At 42.4% G+C, this 12,681-nt stretch overlaps 1 protein-coding gene and 1 pseudogene across 1 annotated transcript in view; both read left to right on the top strand.

Moving 5' to 3' along the window:
• LOC102771161 (angiogenin-like) overlaps positions 1-12,681 on the top strand; it is a 58,521-nt gene that overhangs the window by 25,389 nt on the left and 20,451 nt on the right. The gene's annotated exons all lie outside the window — the stretch shown is intronic.
• On the top strand, positions 8,487-9,002 carry LOC102771446 (annotated as a pseudogene).

Genomic DNA, 12,681 nt, shown 5'->3' with positions numbered 1-12,681 from the left:
ACGAGTGGTGAGAGTGGTTATCCCTGTCTTGTTCCTGTTCTTAGGTGAAATGGTTTTAGTTTTTGCCCATTGAGTATGATGTTGGCTGTAGGTTTGCCATATGAGCCTTCTATTATGTTGAGGTATAATCCCTCTATTCCCACTTTGCTGAGTGTTTTTATCAGAAACGGGTGCTGGATTTTGTCAAATGTCCTTTTCTGCATCAATTGATATGATTATGTGATTTTTGTCTCGCAACTTGTTTATGTGATGTATCACGTTTCTTGATTTGCGGATATTGTACCAGCATTGCATTCCTGGAATAAATCCCATTTGGTCATGGTGTATGATCTTTCTAATGTAATGCTGGATCCAGTTTGCTAGAATTTTGTTGAGGATTTTAGCATCTATGTTCATCAGGGATATTGGTCCATAATTCTTTCATTGTGGTGTCTTTATCTGGTTTTGGGATTAAGGTAATGCTGACTTCATAGAAAGAGCTTGGAAGTGTTCCTTCCTTTTGAATGTTTTTGAATAGTCTGAGGAGGGTAGGTTTTAGTTCTTCGTTGAATGTTTGGTAAAACTCCCCTATTAAGCTGTCTGGCCAAGGGCTTTTGCTTGCTGGAAGTTATTTTTTTTATTATTACTGCTTCAATTTCCTCCATAGTTATCAGCCTATTCAGATTTTTTTATTTTTCCTGATTGAGTTTTGGAAGCTTATATTTTTCTAGGAGTATGTCCATTTCTTCTAGGTGGTCTAGTTTGCTAGAATAGAGTTGTTCATAGTATTTGTTTTCAATCCTTTGTATTTCTGTGTGGTTGATTGTTACTTCACCTCTCTCCTTTTTGATTTTGTTTAATTGGGTCCTCCCTTTTTGCTTCTTGGTGAGCCTGGCTAGAGGCTCATCAATCTTGTTTATCCTTTCAAAGAACCACCTCTTGGTTTCATTGATCTTTTGTATTTTTATTTTTTGAGTCTTTATATCATTTATTTCTTCTCTGATCTTTATTATTTTCTTCCTTCTGCTTACTCTGGGCTTTTCTTATAGCTCTCTTTCTAATTCTTTAAGTTGTATGGTTAGATAATTTATTACAAGTTTTTCTTGTTTTCTAAGGTAGGCCTGTAATGCTATGAACTTCTCTCTCAGGACTGCTTTCACTGTGTCCCATAGATTTTGGATTGTTGTGTTTTCATTGTCATTTGTTTAAAATAAAAAATATTTTTTATTTTGTCTTTGATCCCTTTCGTAACCCAATCATTGTTTAGTGACATGGTATTTAGCCTCCAATTGTTTGATTTTTTTATTGTTGTTGATTTCTAATTTTATGTCAATGTGATCTAAGAAGATGCTTGATATGATTTCAATCTTCTAGAATTTGGGAGACTTTTCCTGTGTCCCAATATGTGGTCTATCTTTGAAAGTGTCCCATGTGTGCTTGAGAAGAATCTATATTCTATAGCTTTGGGGTGGAATGTTCTGAAGATGTCAATTAAGTACATCTGATCTAGTGAGTCATTTAGGATTGCTATTTCTTTGCTGATTTTTTGTCTAGAGGATTTATCTAGTGAGGTTATTTGTTGTGAGCGGCATTAACTTCCCGGTGTTTATCTCTGCCGCCATCTTACCCTGTTTCTCTCCAGAAATTTTTTTTATGTATTTGCGCGCTCCTGCATCGGGTGCATATATGTTTACCTGAGTTATATCTTCTTGTTGTATCAATCCCTTCAGTATTATGAAGTGGCCTTCCTTATCCCTTGTTATGGCCTTCATTTTGAGGTCTATTTTATTAGGTATAAGTATTGCTACTCCAGCTTTTTTTCATTTCCATTTGCCTGAAAGATATTTTTCCATGCCTTCACTTTCAGTTTGTGTGAGTCTCTTGTTCTGAGGTGGATCTCTTGTAGATATCAAATATAAGGGTCTTGTTTTCTTATCCATTCAGCCATCCCATGTCTTTTGATTGAAGCATTTAATCCATTTACATTTAAGGTAATTAGTGATAGGTACCTGTTTGTTGCCATTGTTATTCCTTATGCCCGTGTTCCTTCTTCCCTTTCTATTTCTTCTTTTTACAACAGTCCCTTTAGGATTTCTTGCATTGCTGGCTTGGTAGTGATAAACTGTCTTAGCCTTTTTTTGTCTGTGAAGCTCCTGATTTCCTTTTCAGTTTTGATTGGTAGTCTTGCTGGATAGAGTATTCTTGGATTTAGTCCCTTTGCTTTTCATCACTTTGTATATTTCATTCCTTTCCCTTCTGGCCCGATGTATTTCTGTTGAGAAATCATTTGATAATCTAATGGGAGATCCCTTGTAGGTAACTCTCTTTCTCTCTCTTCCAGCCCTTAAGATGCTCTCTTTAACACTATTGTTTGTCATTGTAATTATGAAAAGTCTTGGTGTGTGTCTTTTAGGTTCATCTTGATTGGGACTCTCTGTGGCTTGTGTGACTTTTTTCTTCTTCAAATCAGAAAAGTTTGCTGTCATTATATCTTCAAATAGGTTTTCTAATCCTTGCTCCTCTTCTTGTTCTTCTGGCACCCCTGTGATATGCATGTTACTTCATTTCATATTGTTCCAAAGCTCCTTTAAGCTCTTCTCTGGCTTTCTAATTTTTTTCTCTAATTGCTGTACAGATTGGGTGTGTTTTTCTACCTTGTCTTCTAACTTGCTAATTCGGTCCTCTGCTTCCTCTAGTGTACTGTTGAAACCTTCCATTGTGTTTTTTATTATTGCTATATCATTCTTCATTTACTATTGATTCTGACATATACTGGTAATTTTCTCATCCAGCCGATTTAGGAACTGTATGACCCTTACTCTGAATTCTTTCTCTGACATATTGCTTGCCTTCTTTTTATTTTATTCTTTTTCTGATGATTTCTCCTTTTCTTTCCTTTAGGGGTTGTTTCTTTGTCTCCCACCTCTTCTGTCTCTGGCCCTGGGATCATTGCTTGGTGTTTGAGGGTTTGAAGCCCCTAGAGATTCAATGGTTTTGGACTTGCCAGACCAAAGGCTGCATCTGCCTTGAGTTTCACACCTATAGTTTATTTGATGTGGTCCCTCAGTTGTCCACATCAGATTCTCCCGGTTGATGAGGTGCATGCACAGTTCCTCTGGTATGGGACTCCTATGAGGGCCCAGAGCCCTATGGCATGCAATTCACTGTGTGGTCTCAGCACCCAAGGTAGGATGGCACCCTAGAGCCCTCTGGCAGGGCACATACAGCATGGTCCTGTGACCTGTGGCGTGGCATACCAGGTTGCACCAGCAGCTCTGACCTTGGCTGGGGGTAGGGCGTGCATGGTGTGACAACTCTGTCCGTTCTTATGGTGGAGCCCACACCATCCAAAAGGCTATGCCTGTGCTGGGAGCAGAGTGCACACTGGTCTTCCACCCTGTACTAGGATGGGAGATCGGGCAGGAGCAGGTTACCCCTGGCTTGCACTCAAAGTGCAGGGGCTTATAGCATGGTATCCTGGGAAACTGGGTTTAGCTCTGGTGAGGGAGCACAGCTCAGGAGGTCACTCTGGCTGAACTCACTGCAGACATCTGGGATCCAACATGTAGTACTATGCTGCTCACTGCAGGGGCATGCTGGTTGTTGCACACAGGTTATGGCTGGCTCCCTGCACAGGTCTGGGGGTGGTGTATGAGGTCAGTCTGGGTGCTGGTGTGGCTGCATTTCTGGCCTCCACTCCTGCCCTTTACAACTTGGTGTGGGTTCCCATCCACTGCAAGGCTGAAGAGTCTAGGAGCCGAGGTGCTGGTTATGTAGGGGGAGGGGGGTACTGCAGCTGAAGCTGCAGGCTTATCAGGAAGAGCGAGCACCCTGAAACTCAACAAGTGGCCAGTTGCTGAGATGCATGGGGGCTTCAGCTGAAGCAGCATGGGCTTGGCAGGAGGGGCACATATTCTGGGCTCACGGGAGCCTGCGGTGGAAGAGGCTGGAGTCCTGGGGTCTGTGGGTCTGCATATGATATAGCAGGTCTTTGTCTGGATTGGCTGCAGTGTCTGGGATGGTGTCTGAGGCCAGTCTGGGTGTTGGTGAGGCTGGGCTCCTAGTCACAGCTCTCCCCTTCAAGATGGCATGGTCTCTGTGTCAGAGCCCTTAAGTTACCTCAAATTTGTTGGGGTTGCTTGCAACCAAAAACTCTAATGAATAAAATCTATCTGCAAGATTTGTGACCTGTATAATGACCAGCATGATTATGCCATACAAATTTTGGAAGTGTTCATGTATACTAGATGCATATGCTACAAGAAATATCAACTTTCTTTAGTATAGCACATAATCTCCTCCATAGTCTGACTTCTGATCACCTGTCTGGCCTCATCCCCTGTCATTAATTTTACTTTCCTCTTAATAGCAGTCATACCTAGACACTTACAGTTCCAGGAATATACCATATACATTTCAAGCACTGAAACTCCTTTCTTACTTGTTGCTACTGTCCTATGTTTATATCTCAGTTTATTTCCATGACCATTGAGAAGCCTGTAGGCTACAATTCATGCTGATCCCTTTTATCTGTTAAAAAACAAAATTCAACAGAGTAAATTTGAAGACCTCATTGGCTTTATTAAGCAATTCATAAATCCAGTAGCATCCCATCTTGCAACTAGAAGGGTGCTCTGAGGGGTTGTCCAAAATGAAAGGTTTATAGGAAATAGGATGGGACAAAAAAGCTATTAATGAAAGAACAGAAAGGATTATTTTGGGTATGAAACAACTTTTCTTTGGCGGAAGGAGAGAGAGGAAGGTTTCTATTATACAGATTGTCTCTTCTTTCTATGTGGAATGGAGAGAGCCTTTCCTATGAGGAATGGACTGATTACCTTCCTTGGGCTTGACCAGAACATTCCATACTAGTTGATTAAGATTATGTTTATGGGAGAAGTTGAAATTGCAATTAGATTAAGTATTAAACCTACATTTGGTATTGGGGTTTTTTTTAAAAGAAATTACCCCATGGTCCCAAAATGGCGTCAGTTGTGCTAAAAGCCTATGACATCAAATCCAAATTCTTCCTATGAATTTTAGGGGGAAGAAAAATTTTCTTTGTCTTTGGGTCCCTGGATGGTTCTCAAAATTAAAATGACTATAACAGATCAATAGGAAAAAACACACAAATATTATTAAATTTTTATATATAGTGTGAACCTTCAGGAGAGAATAAAGGTCCAAAGAAGTGACGAGAGCAGGAACCTTTAATACCTTTTAGAAAAAAATAAATGAATTTGTTAAAATTTGACAAGACAAAGGATTTTCCTCTGTGGGTGGTAAGTGGTAAAGGTAAGGGTTAGTTTGGAGATTCCTCTAGTGCCTTCTCAAGACTGATTAAGAGTCTGTCTTCAGTAAAAGAATATATTCCCTGCCTTTAGTCTGAAAAGGGAAGTTAGGGAGTGTTTTTAGCATTTACTGATTCTTAATTGTCTTCAGCACAAAATAATATTTATATCAATGTGCCATATTTTGCAGTGACATAGTCTGGTTTCCTTCAGCATAAACATAAAATATCTCTCCATTTATTTTCCATCTATTTTGATGTCTTCTATTAGAGTTTTATAGCTTTCCTCTTAGTGATCATGTACATATTTTATTAGATTTATATGTATTTCATTTTTTCTTTAGTGATAATGTAAACATGTGGGTTTTTTATAAAGTTTCAAATTCTAATAGTTCATTGTTGATATAAAAGAAAGCAATTGATTTTGGTATGCTAACCTTGTCTCCTGAAACTTTGATATAAATCGACAACATTTTCTATCATGTAGATAATCAGAGCCATTAAAAGCATTAGCCTCCCTAGCTGGTTTGGCTCAGTGGGTAGAATGTTGGCTCAAGGACTGAAGGGTCTTGGGGCAAGAGAGGGAGGAAATCAATTGATGTGTCTCTCTCACATCAATATTTCTCTCTGTGTGTCTCTCCCCCTGCATTCCACTCTCTCTAAAAAGGAATGGAAGAATACTCTTGGGTGAGGATTAACAACAAAAACAGAAAAGCATTAGGCAACAGTGTTCCACTATTATATTTATGCTGAAGGGCCTAATCTGCAAGTAATATGTAGAATGGGTTGGAAGGAAAAGAGGCTAGAGATAGGGAGTCCACGTAGGAGGCTTTCTTATGAGCCCTCCATGAGATTCTGAAGAAGGGTATTGCAGCACCAATGGGAAGGTAAGAATAGATTCAATAGGCAATTACCCCCAATTTCCCTTCTTCTTCATGTGTATGGGTCTCTTCACACAGAGTTTCCTTCTGGGGATGCCCTTACCATCCTCTTCACCTGACTTCTAATTAATTATCAAAACGCAGCTCAGGCATTGTGCCCTCCAATGATCCCTCCTCTCTTCTGTCTCACATTCCCCTGTCATTTCCTCTATCAGAGCTGTCAGTGATGTTTATATTTATTAATCTGCTAGAGGCCCAGTGCACAAAAATTTGTGCACTCGGGGGGGAGGGGGCATCCCTCAGGCCGGCCTGTGCCCTCTCGCAGTCTGGGACCCCTCAGGAGATAATGATCGCTGGCTTAGGCCTGCTCCCGGGTGGCAGAGGAAGAGCCCAATCCCTAGGTGCAGCCCCTGGTTGGGCTCAGAGCAGGGCCTATTGGGGAGTTGGGGTGCCGCCCCCTGTCATGCACAGAGCAGGGGCAATCAGAGGTTTGGGGAGCTCCCCCCGTCACTCACAGAATAGGGCCAATAGGGGAGTTGGGGCACCGCCCCCTGTCACACACAGAGCCGCAGGGCAATAAGGGGGTTTGGGTGCTGCCCCCTGTCATGCTGATCCCTGTGTCAGGAGGCCTCGCGGCTCCGCTGATCCTGGTGTTGGGAGGCAGATTACCCTTTTACTATATAGGATAGAGGCCTGGTGCACGGGTGGGGGCTGGCTGGTTTGCCCTGAAGGGGGTCCTGGATCAGGGTGGGGGTCCCCACTGGGGTTCCTGGCCAGTCTGGGTGAGGGGCTGAGGGCTGTTTTAAGGCTGGTGGATGACTGAAGCTCCCAAATGCTCCTTTTTTCTTTTCTTTTTTTTTTTAAATTCTGGGCCAGCTTTAGCTCTGACTCCAGCTCTGAGGCCTCTGCTGCTGAAAGCAGGTAACTGGTTTGTTTGGGTTCTATAATCGAAACACTGTATCAACTCCAGCTCTGAGATCCCGGCTCGCTGAAAGCAGGTTTCTGGGGCTTTGTTTAGCTTCTATATTTGTAACTATGTTTCAAACTGCAAGCTCAGAGGCCGGAAAGGCAGGCGGGGAAGATTGGTTTCCTCCGTCACTGAAGCAAGCAAGCCTCATGTTAGTTTCAAGCTGCCTGGCTGCCAGCCCCCATCTTGGCTGGCAGTTAATTTGCATATCGCCCTGATTAGCCAATGGGAAAGGTAGTGGATATACAGCTAATTACCATATTTCTCTTTTATTAGATGGGATAATGTATTTGTTCACCAGTCTCTTTTATTTAGAACATGAGATCTGAGTAGCTCAGTATCTATTCTAATAAATGTCCACATAAATCAGTTGTTCTCAACCTTGGCTGCACATTAGAAACACCTGAGAATCTTTTTAAAATCCTGATTTCTGGGCCTCATTCTCCGGAAATTCTGTTTCTCTGTTACTAATGTTGTGGCCACACCCCATAACAAAGAAACAGAATTTCCAGAGGATGAGCCCCAGAAATCAGGATTTTAAAAAGATTTCCAGGTGATTCTAATGTACAGCCAAGGTTCAGAACCACTGTGACATAAATGAATAATTTATTCAAGTCTGTTGTTGGGACTTAACATTATCAAGTATGTGGCAGCTATTATATCAGATTTACTCTTAAGAAACTGAAATCATAGAACTTCAAAAACCTGAAGCTTCAGATCTGGAAGAAAGGACACAACCCACATCTGTAAGGGATCAGCTCCTCAAAACTGAGTTTCTTTAAGTAAACTTACTCTTCTTGTGCCTCTAGTGATATTAATATGATTATAAACATCAAATTTGAATGTCTAAGTATATCATCCACATTGCACATAAGAAATTTATCTTCCAAGCCCTACTCTTTCCTAAGAGATCAGAACTTTTCCCTTGAGAAGGCAGGCAGCTCTGGAATGCCTGGGGAAGAAACAGCCTAAAAAACCCTCTCAGCCTGGAACTACTGCTTCTGTTTCCAGTGGGAGCACCAAGGTGGAAAGCTGGTAAGAGAAGCCTCAGGGCTGGGGAGACTAGGACAGTGAAGATGGCTGGAAGGTCCAAGTTAAATAGATAGAGGACAAATATTTCAGGCAGGAAGGAGGAAGAGACAAGGTTTCTGACATGGGGGCCTTCAAATCCATGATCATAGGACAAAGTGAAGAATCAGATCTGGTCAATAAGAGGAAAGGTCTTCTTCAAATTCCTCCTCACAGGGCTTCAGTCTCATCAGAGAATTGTGTAAAACTCAAATAAGAAAGAAGGTAGTTAGAAGAAAAAAGAACTATTAAATCTTTAAAAATACAATAAAAATATAAATGGTTATAAATAGTAATTTTTCTCTTATTGCTTATGCTACTACTATTATCTTCCCTCTTCCTTCACAGAAAAGATGGTGCTAGATTTCCTGAAATGCTTTCCTCCCCTCTTATTGCTGCAGGTACTATGGGGACCAGTGTATTCACTTTATGCTTTGCCTAAGAATCTCACCAAGGCTCAGTGGTTTGAAATTCAGCATATACACCAAACCCTCTCCAATGCAACAAGACAATGCATGGTGTCAATAATGCTACTCAGCACTGTAAACCCCAAAACACCTTTCTGCATGACTCCTTCCAGAATGTGGCTGCTGCCTGTGAGCTGCCCAAGACTGTCTGAAAGAATGGCCGGAACAATTGCCACCAGAGCCCAAAGCCACTTAACCTCTCTAACTGCAATCTCACTGCTGGGGAGTATCCTAATTGCCGCTACAAAGATGCTGCCCAGTACAAGTTCTTCATTATTTCCTCTGACCCCCCTCAGTAGAGATGCCCTTCCTATCATTTGGTTTCTGTACACTTAGATATAATTGTTTAAAATTTTTACCATTTTGTCTCTGACGGTATAGGTTCCTTTATGTTCTTTTCTGCCCTTTCTTTTGTTGATTTCCCTGGTTCCCATAGAAAAAAAACAGGAAGGTATTGGAAGAATTAGAGTGTCCAGGACACCAGGATGTTATAGAAGAACAGAGAAAAACCAAGTAATGCTTTAGAGAAATGGAGTTACACAGTTTTATTACCCTGATGAACCCAGCAGGATAATTTCCCAAGTCTGAGCAAAGTAACATGCAGTGAGCTTCTCCTTTATATCTTTCTGGTGTATTTGTCCCCCAAATATGGCTTATGCTTCTGGTCCTTTCACAGGCTTTGCAAAAAAAAAAAAAAAAAAAAAAAAAAGAAAGAAAGAAAGAAAAAAAAAGGCCCCAGGTATTGGGAGTCTGGTGCCAGCACTTATAAATCCGCCCCACCCCCCCAATCCAGGGCTGTACACTGTTCATAGTTTATGGCCTCAGTAACATGTGAGCATTTAGGTAACAGGTCTTGCAAGACCAGGTCTGGGAAAGATGCAGTGACTTAATAATAGGTTATTAAGAATGTACATTGGGCTTGCTGGCACAGATTCAGATTGCTACCCCCCCCCCCCCCACACACACACCCCAATATCAGGGTTACATTGGAATTAGCCTTTTAGACTTCTCATTACCCAACTTGTCCCACAAGCTTTCCTTCGCCTTGTGGTACAACAACTACGGGATGTTATGATTAACAGGGACGACGACCGCTCTTTGCTTCTTTGTGCTGATAAGGGGCGATGACCAAGGGGTTAGCATCCCGTTTCTTCCTCTCAGACAGGTTTTTAGGGAATTCTCCTGGATTGTAGGACTATCTGAAGTTTAAAGGCATCTATGTGAGATGAGATAAAGTGAGTTAAGAAATTTAGAAGACATGGTCCTAATGTTATGGCTATGAGTAGCATCAAAAGTGGTCCTGCCAATGGGAGAAGCCATTTCCATACCCCCCTCCCCTAAACAGCCCAAGGACTCAGATAGCTCCTGTCTTCTTTTTGTTGCTCGTTTGATTAGATATTTTGTCTTCTCCCTTACAATGCCTGACTGGTTGGCATAAAAGCAGCACTCTTCTCCTAAGAAGAGGCAGATTCCACCTTTCTCTGCTGTTAGTAAGTCTAATCCCCTTCGTTTCTGTAGTACTACTGTGGCTAAGGAATCAACTTTATCCTGTAAGGCAATTAGAGTCTCAGTTACTCTCTCTATGTCTTCTGAAAATTCTTGGATCAAAACTTGATAAGAGGAGACAGAGTGAGCTATTCCCCCTATGCAGGTTCCTATGCTACCCGCAATTCCTAGCGCTATTAGAAGGGGGATTACTTGCAGAGCCTTCTTATATCTAATTACTGCTTTAAAAGGGTTCTCAAGGGATTGGTTGTTGGGTTTAATAGATATATCTGAGGTTAGATAGGCAGGAGTGCACACTCCCGTCCAGTTTGCAGGCAAGCAGAGATAAATAGTGGTCCCACACATGTAGAATGTTTCTGCAGGTGGGCACCAGGGGTTGGTGGTGTCTTCAGCCTTGAGAGTGGAGTTGCATAGATCATCTTGGAGGCAACCTGTTGGATGTTGGCTCTGGGTACTGTTGAAGCAAATAGGGGCAACATTAGTTAGCTGCACATTGGCTCTGACAGGTCCTATTATTTCTTCTGTTAAGTTCCCTGGTTTAGTTATGTTTACTGGAGTAGCCATTAATAGGAGTGGTCCCGGGGGGGAGGCAAAGCCAGCAGTCCTGAGCCAAATAAGGGTTGGTAATATTGAGGAGGTGGTGGGTTGAATTCAGGAGCTGATAAAGCCATGGGTCTAGATCATATCATTTCTGCGGCTGAGTCCTCAGCTTAGGTAATCTGGGTGCATTATGTTCAAGCAGCTGCCTGAGAGTATTTTTAATATCTGCCTCCTAGCTTGGTCCTGGACTCCCCCTCCACCTCGCCCATCAGAGTAGCCAACATACTTGCAGCAAGTCCAGCAAGTTATTGAGTCTGGCTTTCCTTGACAGATGTGTCCTGCCCATTTTTGTCTGGGCTTAATTCTTTACGTCCAATAAATCCTCCCCTGCATGTGTATTCAGTAGCAGAGTCATAACATGCCACACGTTGATAAGTATAGCTAACAAAAATCTGGCTTGACTGGGTCTTCCCATAGACTACCCAGTCTAGCATATTTGGGTAGCACATTTCTAAGCAAGGACATGTGGTAGTGGCCCCTAAGGCCACTAATATTAGTGCTAGCTAATATTATTAGCGGGAGCATGTTATTCCCTCTATTCTTGTTCAGTAGGGGTCCACAGCAGTGAACTGCTAGGACAAAGAGTAGTATTATGACTATTCCTGCATGGCAGACGTAGCCCAGGCAGGCTTGGCAAGGTGTAGTCCAACAATTCGTGATGAGGCCTTCATTTCCTTGCTGAGGATCAGCTGGAGGGGATTCGCAATATCAGGCGTCACCTTCCACTTGGACTGATCGATCACTCCTTGGTTGATGAGCTTCCTTCACTCGCCAGTGGTGGATCCAAGTGCTAAATACTGCAACTTTGAGAGCTGTGGGTGTGGTTAATATTATTGGATAGGGTCACTTTCAGGTAGGCTTGAGGGGTTCCTTTTTCCAATTCTTTACCCAAACCTGGTATCCAGGTTTCTAAGGATGTACAGCTAACCCACCTGTGGACCTCAAAGACAGTTTTTCCAAGTCCTTGTAGTTGCTTATAGATTTCCAAGTTCCCTATTTCCCCCAAATCTTCCTTTGGCCAAATTAAGGGAGGGGGTCTACCATATAAAATTTCTAGGGGAGACAAACCTACCCTGGCCCGCAGGGCACAGTGTATCCACAGGAGTACAAGAGGCAAGATATCTGTCCAGGGTAAGCTTGTCTCTTGGTATAGCTTAGCCCTAGCCTGCTTGAGAGTCCCGTTCATGCACTTTACTTTCCCTAAACTCTGAGGCCTGTAAGCTGCATGTAGGTTCCATTTAATTCCTAAAGCCTTAAGCTACCTGTTGTACCATTTCTGCTACAAAAGCTGGGTCATTATCGGACCCTATGGTCAGAGGCATTCCATACTGTGGAATTACATCCTTCAGCAATGCCTTAGTGACTTCTCTTGCCTTTTCCGTTCAAGTGGGATATTCCTTGACCCATCCTGAAAAGGTGCAAACAAAGACTAATAGGTATTTATTTCCTCTACTAGGCCCTATTTCTGTAAAATCTACTTTTAAGTCCTCAAAGGGAGCTTGCCCACAGTGCTGAACTCCTATCGGTCCTACAGGACCCTGTTTGGCAATGCTAATAGACTGAGGCACACAATGAGGGAAGATAGGCAATTAGGTAGTATCTGCCTAACAAAGCTTCTAGGGCAGTCTTCCCTAAATGAGTGAGTTTATGCTGCTGGAAGATGCCTTATGGGCTAACTGTTCTGGGACATAGACCCTATGATCTGGGAGTATCCACCAGCCTTCCTTCATTCTCTTTCCCCCTTCTTGTTGAGCCCATTCCTCTTCCTGAGGAGTGTATTTTGGAGGTTCAGGTAATTCAGGGGCCAACATGATCCACGACGATGCTACTTGTTCTTTAGCAGCCAGCTTGGCTGCGGCATCAGCACATTGGTTTCCTTCTGACACTGAGTCTTTCCCTTTCTGGTGACCTTTTCAATAGATG

The sequence above is a fragment of the Myotis davidii genome, unplaced genomic scaffold, assembly GCF_000327345.1.
Source record: "Myotis davidii unplaced genomic scaffold, ASM32734v1 scaffold843, whole genome shotgun sequence".
NCBI classification, from domain to species: domain Eukaryota; kingdom Metazoa; phylum Chordata; class Mammalia; order Chiroptera; family Vespertilionidae; genus Myotis; species Myotis davidii.
This window is presented reverse-complemented; position numbering and strand designations above follow the sequence as displayed.